Here is a 9471-nt window from a genome sequence, read left to right on the forward strand (position 1 = left end):
TTTGTTCCAACTTAAGTCTTTGTTAGTTGAGAACATTAGGGTCTAGACCCTCTCACCATCATTTTAAGAACTTGACTAGGTAAACACATTCCAAGTGTTTTCAATCCTTGAGATCGTCTACAAAGATGTGAGTCATCATCTTCTCAACATGTAGGAGTAAGTTTAAAGAGTTTGGTGGTCTTTAAAGACCTCAATTCGTACAAATTCTCTAGGCCATAAATAGCTTTGCACACGGCACCAATAAAACAAACAATTTTTTATTATAAGTAGGATAATTCAATAGTGCCCATTTAATTTTTCACTAATGGTTTTCCATCTTGCATCAAAACAATACCTTTGACCAAACCATTTGCATCACATCCAATTTCAAAAGTTTTATCAAGGTTAGGTAAGACAAGTAATAAGAAGATTAAATTTTTCCATGCAAAAATTACCCATATTAAAATTAGCATAAAATTCCTCTTTTTTTTAAGAATAATCAAAATTGACTTACACATTGCTCATACAAATTCTTCGAATAAATTAAAATATCATCAAAATACACAACATGTTTTCTCAAATATTCTCTCAAAACATAATTCATTAAGTGCATAAATGTACTACAAGCATTAGTTAATCAGAAAAAGAAATTATTTTGAATGAATAGTCTATTATTATGATTATATCAGAAAAAGAAATTCAATAAGGTGAAAGCAGATCTTCAAAGCAGTTGTTGAATGCTGAAGGAATTTCTTCATATGGATCGTTGAAAGTTGCAACATTACCCGCCCTTGAAAACACAATCTGCAGTGAAGTTTATATAACTTTAATTTTAAAAATTACATAAACATGATGACTTTAATCTGATATATATAATTACTGGCACACGGCCGACTCATGACACATGGCAAATAAAAATCATGGCATATAATAAGATAGTTGTATTTAAATTCTTAGACCTTTTCTAAACAGGTAAATTCACGACATTGTTTTATGAAAATAATTTAAATAAATATTGATGCATACCGTAGTGACTTTAGATCCCTAGAAAACTAGGATTGTTACAATTCTTAACATTAATTTGATATCTTATGTAAAAATGTGATTACCTGATAATCTTCAAGGGTTCGTGATTTAAACCCAGCAGCACAGTAATCAAAATAGTATTCCCAAGTTCGTATGAAACCTTGATCGAATCGGAGTTCAAGTATTTTGCTGAAACAAAATATAAATTAGATTTGGATTTGAAATCGTTTATTATAATAATGGTTTGGTTTCTTACCTTTGGTTGTTCCAGAAATTATTTCTCCAACACCTCAATGTTTGATAGTAATGAATTCCAATATTTTCCAAGTGCTCCACACTGTACCCAAAGAATTTTATTATTATTAATTGTTAATAATTATGGTTGAAAATGAAGAACATAAATTAACTATTTACCAAAGCCTTGATGCAGAAGCCATGGCCGTTGTTATTCTACTTAATGATGGAAGGCATCCTCCTTGAAATATATATTCTTTTATAAAACCAGCACTTAGCCGATACTCTTCATAAGACTCGTCTGGCACTGATATGAACTAATGCAAAATAATAATAATAATAATGACAAATAAAGAGTAATTAAAAAAATTAATTATTAGTAAAATTAATTAAACCTGTAGAACAAGAAGACCATTGTCCTCTAACACTGATTCACAAGAACCAAAAAAATCTTCCATGAATTCGTGGCCGACTGCTTCTATCATCTCGCTGCCAAGTTAAATTACAAATTTAGTTTAATTTTTTTAAGTTTTATGTCTAATAAATTATAACTAAAAGTTTAGTATGAAAGTTTCGATGACATTGAACAAATATAGCACGTCTAGATACTAAATCTATAATTTAATCAAATAATATATACATATTATTATTAATAGCTTTATTTCATTAGAAAACTCCCCATGATAGGATCCTATCATATTTGGTAGTACTTGACAATTCTCGATAGTCGCAAAGAAGAAACTCAATTTGATCCTACAAGAAGGTTAGATCAAAATGATTAGTAATAACTTACCTTTTATTTATTACCCAACAGATCTCCTAATATCATGAAATTTTATATGAAGCCTTATTTTACAATGTGAAAGAATTATATAAAGTTTTAGAACTATTGATCACGGTTGGGGTTCGAACTAAGTTTAAGGTGGTAAAATGACCAAAATGTCCCTAACGTTCCTTTAAAATATTTCAAGGTCCAAATGCCTTCCTAATGATCCAATATTTTAAGTAAGGCCTATATACAAGGACATGAAGGGTTATGTTATATTTCAAGATGTTTGGATCAAGTTTAGAATCTAAATAAATTAGGGGTATAAGCTAAGACGGAAGAGAAATGACTAAAGTGCCTCTAATGGTTAACCAAGATTTATGGAGGCTTAGATGTTTAATATGACTTAAGCGCACTTTAGGATAGTGAATATGACTTAAGCTCACTTTAGGATAGTGAATGTTACCAAGTATTATGATCAGGGTATGTCATAAGCTTCATGCAATGCTTGGGTTAGCCCTTGAATTTTAAGTAAACAGATACTACCCTAATTTAATATGAGTTCAAGGTTAGCACTTGATTATTAAGTAATAAAGATGCTACTTCATGATAAACTTTAGCTCTGGATTGTTAAGTAACAAAGAAACTACCCTAACTCAAACAACAATCGAAAGAAGTAAAATAGGCCCATAAGAAAGGGATATTACCTAAAGGCCAAGATCTTGAACCTTTTTTTGGGCATATTTCAATTGTTGTTTGGACAAAGTAATGCCGGTACAGTGACATCCAGTTTGCTTAACTAATTCAATAGCTAAAGTCCCCCAACCACACCCAATATCCAAAACTTTATGCTTTTTGTTGATTCTTGCCTATTAATGTTAGGATAAACTAAGTGAGATTAGTTTAATAAAACATGTTTAGTTGTGTAGTAATATAATAATAATCACCTTCTTAATAAGAGCAGAGATTTTCCTCAATTGTGCAATCCTCAAATTTTCATCTTCCCTCTTTGTTAAAAAAACAATGCAAAAACAAAACATCATCATATAGATTATCAAATTTTTAATAAATAAAATTGGATATACGAACCTTAAAGACGGCACATGAGTACACCATTGTATCATCCAAGAAGAGAGAAAAAAGTTCATTGCTCTATACAACCAAATAAATTATTCAATAAGAATTTCAAAGTTTTTACGAAACAAGAGAATAATTTGATTTTGAACGTATAGGATTCGTACTAAGATTCAACACCTGATATTTAATGGTCTCGACTTTCACTTGCATCTCCTACAACATGACTATGTTATCTACCTAACTAAATACTATTCCTACAAATTAATATGGGTTCGTTTAGGCTGTTTTATTCTCACTCACATGGTTTCTAGAAAAATTTTCAGAATGCGACACAAAATAGATTGCTCAAACCTAAGCATGCTTGATTTTAGTTCTTATGGTTAACCTTCCTAGTGTTTTTTTAAAACTTTGAGGGGAGTTTGAAAGGGAAAGTCCAAAGAGGGCAATGTCTTGTAGCAGTGGGCTTGAACCGTTACACTTACATTCTAGTTTTGTTTTGATTAAATCAAAATATTGTAGTACAAGAATGAGATTCGAGAGACTAAAAACAAAAAATTGATTAATCCATATAATACCAGGTCATAATGACGAGAAATATTTTTACGAGCTTGTGCAACGGTGTTCTTTCTCAAAGTATGCTGAAAAAAATACTTTGCAGATGCTATAGTTGCAGTAAATAGTGGAGGACACCACCATCTCCTACAAAAAGTAAATCACCATGAGTAGAACGAAATATTTTTTATATGGGTGTAGAAACCTCTCCCTAACAGACACGTTTTAAAACGGTGAGACTGACAACGATACGTAACGAACTAAAGCGGACAATATCTATTAGTAATCTCAGGAGATCTATTTGACATACCTTATTGTCTTGTTTAGTGTACCGTTATTAGCAATTAGAAGCTGCAAAAGAGAAGGTAAGCATGAACGAGGGCGGTCATTAACAACCTTAATTAGGGTTAGGAAGAAATGAAGTAATTAAGCTCACCAAAATAAGGTTAAGAAGACCTTCTTCTTTATCCATTAATGAAAATTCTCCATTGATATATGCATCGGCAAGCCCTAAGTCAGCTTCTTTCATAACCTGCCAAAATAATCTATATTTTATAATTTTTTCTCAACAATTTTTTTAATAAAATAATAAAAAGAAATAATTAAATTACCTTCCAATAAAATTGAGGGCTGTGAACTTTTAAAACAACCTTTTGGAGGAAGCTATTAGTTATAGTTCCCTTTAAAGGTAAATATTTCTCCCCCATCTTCCATTATACTGTCATTAAATTTATTATAACCAATATAAATTCTCATTAAAAAGAAACATATGAATATAGTATCGTGTTGGCTCACGTTAACAATCCCGTGGATATGTATCGACTAAAAAATCTTGTAACAAAAAGGCGTGCTCCTTTTTATGTTAGAGACAAAACATTACGTGCTGCCATGATAGGTGCCTGCATTCAAGGTTTTTCTGTTAAACTTTCATCAAATTATTCAAAATCTACAAAGAAACATCGAGGAATAGATTGAAACCATTGGTAAAACAAGTATAAAATTACATTCGACTTGGTCGTCTTAGTTTGGATTTTACATCTTTCTAAGATGATTAAAAAAATAAATAAATAAATAAAACAAGAAACATGAACACTTACCAAAAACTTTTGTTTCTCAAAAATGAAAATTAAAAAGCGAAAAAAACAGTACAAAATATGAACGTTATCGAATGACTCTACATCTGTTACGAAATGAAGATTTAAAGACAAAAATAAAATAAAATTCATCTTTGAAGGTGAAAGAAAGCAAGAAGGGTTACCTTGTTATGATCCACAAAATCAAAGTTCTCTTCTCTTGGATGCTATCGAACTCATTTAAACATTTCAAGGAGGTTCCACAATAAATACAACTATACCCTAATAAATATAAGAGAGAAACTACTACATCTAATCAAAGGTCGACCGACGCTAAGAAAACACAAATTTATATAAGGTTAAAAGTTTCGTGTGGGAGATTTCACATCGATGTGTTTTATAAGGGTGTGTAAACCTCTCTCTAGTAGATGTGTTTTAAAAGCCTTGAGGGGAAAGGGAAAGCCCACGAAGGATAATGTTTGCTAGTGGTGGGATTGAGTTGTTACAAATGGTATCAAAGTCAGACATCGGGCGGTGTGCCAGTGAGGATGTTGGGCCTCAAAGGAGGGCGTATGGTGAGAGATCCCACATCAATTGGAGAGATGAATGAGTGTCAGCGAGACGCTGGACCCTGAAAGAGGTGGATTGTGAGATCTCACATCGGTGGATTGTGAGATCTCACATCGGTTGGAGAAGGAAACGGAATGAGTGCCAGCGAGGACCCTGGACAGTGAATTGTGAAATCTCACATCGATTAGAGAGGGAAACGTAGCATTCTTTACCCGAGTGTGTCTAATTGATATTATTGGACATTTTTGAAATTAATGTATCCATTAGCTATAAAATTTCTTTAACCTTTGTATAAATGTAATCATAAATGTATAAATGTAATCATAAATGTATTGATGTATAATATTTAGATTAGTTCATCTTAATTATAAAATTATTATAAATATTTATATAATTATAAACATAAATATATAGACGACTTATATATAAATTTAAGTTTTAAAAAAAAGGGATTATTAGTTGTTTGTTAGATTATCTTAACTCGGTCTTAAATGATTAAATTACTATCGCACTTTAATAATTTAGGTCATAATTATAATAAATGAAATTATGACACTTTAATAATTTAGGTCATAATTATAATAAATGAAATTATGAGCATTAATTTATGTGGCGGGTGGCTTTTGACCCTTAATCTTATTTTAATTAATTTTAATCATTTAATTAATTGATGTTTTTTTACGATAATAAATCTACTTTTAATTATTAACAATTTTTAGTATTTTGAACGGTTTAAAGTGTAAGGTTGAGAATGACGATTTCAACTACTTTTATTATTATTATATTATTATATATAATAAATTTTGAATTTGTATAGGATCATGATTCGTTTTTATTATTTTTATATTATATTATTATAATAATAAAAATAAATTTGAAAAATTTTCTTATTATTTACTTTTAATCTCAACTCCCATTTGTCAATATTTATTTAAACTCATCAACTTTCCTATGTTTCAAATACACCACTTCTATACTCTTCATCTTCATCTTCAATTTTCTAAAACCGGTTGCTCTCTCTAAGCTCCCAATTTTATTTTTATTCCTCTTATTCTTGAAGGAGGTTTTTTATTGTATTGTGAGTAAATAGTTGTGAGTGTTCTAAGTTGTAAATCTACTCTTTTAGAAAGTTGTGGTGTGTTCCTACCAAATTCAAATACTTGTATTGGTTTGATCCTATGTCGTAGAAATGATTGAGTGAACTCGTAAAAAGAGCGGTGTAATGGTTGGGCTCTGATCCGTGGGAATAGTCAAAAAAGTTCTTTATTCAAATTTCTCAAGAGGCGCTTGTGAAGTGGAGTATGTCGAGTTTGACCAAATTACTGTAAAACTACCATATCCTATTTTCTAACTCTTCCCTATTTAATTTCAAAATTATTATGGTGATTTATTGCATGTTCTAGTTGATTATTGTTCTGACTTGAACTATTTTGTTAGAGTAATTATACTCTTCTACCTATTCGTAAAAGTTTTATAATTAGAAAAATTAATCACGCTTATACTCTAGGGTTGCCATACCGATTCAACATGGCGGCATAAGAGCAGCCACGTCGCGCGACGCTTCAGGTTGAGGCACTGGTCGAAGACAGGTTTGGATCACGATTCGGGTTGGCTCGCAGGTCATCGGCTGCAGATGGGCCAATGGGCCTCGGTTCGCGGGTTGGGCCACATGTGAGTTTGGGCCTCGGGATACTGAGTTGGATTGGTTTTAGGCCTCGAGTGTAGGTTGGTTTCGGATTGCAGAGCGGGCGTAGGTCGTACACGGGTCTTCGGCTAGATCAGTCTCTAGCTGCTCGGCCGACAGTTTTTGGCCACTATAGGTGGGCTGAACTACAGACGTGTGTTGAACCGCGAGTATCCGATTCAGGTCCGACCTGGATCTGACAGTTCCTTTCTTCTTCGCCCGATTTCCTACGCGATTTTTGAAGGTTTTCTCTCTCCTCTCCACGACGTCTCCGATGTCTTTCTTCTTCTTTTTCTCTCCCTATCTCTCTCTGTGGATCTCTCTTCTCTTCCAAAAATTTTCATGGCTTGTAGGCGTCTGTGATGACGGATCTTCAAGGTTTAGAAACTCGATTCCGACCTCCTCTCTCACGAGGACAACGATAGAAACATCGAGTGGAACGCGTCTTAGACGGTCGACCTTCTCTTCCACAACGTGTTTCGAGCATTTTGATGTCGGATCTGGCAGTTTAAGGGTGTGGGATTCGTTTTTGGATCTTGCAAGAAAACTTCGTTAACTTCCCTCTTTCTTCTCTTTTGCAGGTGTTATGGGAGCATGACGAGGTCGTAATGGCATTTGGTTGGAGGTTCGATGAGTTGTGGGGGTCAGAGGCGTGATTTCATGACATGACCCTTGGAGAATTTTTGGCGGTCGCAAGGCCCTATCTAAATTCATAGTAGTAGGGCGGATTAGATATATCTTTAGTTCCTATATAACTAATTAATATCTAATATAACATACACATGTATTTGTGATCGTTACAAGTTCAAAATAAATGAATTGGCTGAATAACTTCATTTAAATTTCAATTAAATTGAAATTATGACGAACTATTTATTACAAACTTTAAATTAAATCTAATTTGCTTAGTCTCTTGTTATTTCATTTTTATTTTTATGGCAGGGTTGGATCATTATTTAATTTTGAACTCTTTCTTGTTTTCTTGCATTCTTTTTATCATTCGTTCTCAATAAATATTAGCAATTTGTAACAATTTAAACAAACATTTATAAATTAATTGTTTTTTTTTTAAAAAAAAAACTAATTTGTAACTATCCAATTCCTAAAATACATAATATGGTCATTGCATACCCTAAATTTCTACTTATCTAAAGTCTACCATCATCATAAAGTAATCCTTTTATGCAATAATAAGAGTTCAAACTTCGTCAACGGTACAGAGATGCCTTGTCTTTACTTGAAATATAAGTAGTACGTGACTTGAGTATTTCTATTTTTGAAATACTCAGTAAGTGACCCCACTATTGGAGTTACATGCAAGCACATAATATTATGAGTGGGACCTATTATATCAGTCTATATTTTCTTAGGCGGCTATCCTAAACGGGTTAATTGGATGGTGTATTTACTGTTCTACACACGGTCCACACGTGCGAGTATAGATCCACCAATTGGTTCGCACACCTCATGCGCCCCTTTCGTTTCGGGCAAGCATTCTCTAGTAGTTTTTGATGTCGGACACCCGTTTAGAAATAGCGACTGTCATAGCATTATAATAGATATAATGTTCGTTTTCCTTCCTCATAGTGTATGTGTCCATACGATTGTAATGAAGAAAGGGTATCTTCTATGCATGAGGTCCTAACATTTTCATTCATTATCGTGTAAAAAAAATCTCTTCCCTTATCCTTTATATCACATCATTATCATAATTTTCCATGCAAATTTCAAGGTTGTGCATCATGTCGACACCTTTTATCGTACATCATTCATGTCATGTATCGTGTCATCTCATGTCATATCATATATATATATATATATATCATATCATATCATATCATATCATATCATATCATGAACATAACATATAACAACATGTACTATATCTATATATCATATCATAAACATAACATATAACAACATGTACTATATCACCAAACGTGTTACACCATAACATTTATCATATCATTGGTACATCACATCATAACACATGTCATAATATTCACGTATCATCTCATAGCCACATCATATTATGGACATATCATGGACTTATCATTTCATAAACCTATCTTAGCCATTGTCATATCGTTTCACAAACATATAATAGTCCTATCATTTCATAAACTTATCCTAGCTATATCGTTTCATAAACGTATCCTAGCTATATCGTTTCATAAACATATCATAGTTATATCGTTTCACAAACATTTCATAGCCATATCATTTCACTAAACATGTCATAGTCATTTCATTTCATAAATATGTCCTAGTCATATCGTTTCATAGACGTCGTTTCATAAACATATCGTAATCATATTGTTTTAGAACATATCATAAATATCAAGCATATAGTTCCTGTAGAACCATGGAGCACGTGTCATCATACAAAAATGAACTTTTAGCCAAACTGATAGTAAGACCATTTACTTGGTTGGTCTTAGCTGTCGTTCTCCCTAAACTCGAATACGTTTGGATTTTGTTTCCTGAAGTTGCTCCAAGTACCATTGGTA

The 9471-nt window shown here is 32.4% G+C and overlaps 1 pseudogene across 1 annotated transcript; it reads right to left on the bottom strand.

Moving 5' to 3' along the window:
• Nucleotides 1–556: 556 nt before the first annotated feature.
• Nucleotides 557–6194, bottom strand: LOC111785026 (uncharacterized; annotated as a pseudogene). The gene is made up of 15 exons (XR_015412000.1): nt 6176–6194; nt 4430–4487; nt 4246–4352; nt 4071–4166; nt 3945–3985; nt 3658–3781; nt 3095–3157; nt 2953–3012; nt 2713–2874; nt 1915–1992; nt 1635–1724; nt 1420–1556; nt 1262–1342; nt 1089–1194; nt 557–783 (listed from the first exon to the last, which is right to left on the bottom strand). The product of XR_015412000.1 is annotated as an uncharacterized LOC111785026 (transcript).
• Nucleotides 6195–9471: the final 3277 nt, after the last annotated feature.

This window comes from Cucurbita pepo, chromosome 15, assembly GCF_057944985.1.
Source record: "Cucurbita pepo subsp. pepo isolate OVF chromosome 15, ASM5794498v1, whole genome shotgun sequence".
Classification (NCBI taxonomy): domain Eukaryota; kingdom Viridiplantae; phylum Streptophyta; class Magnoliopsida; order Cucurbitales; family Cucurbitaceae; genus Cucurbita; species Cucurbita pepo.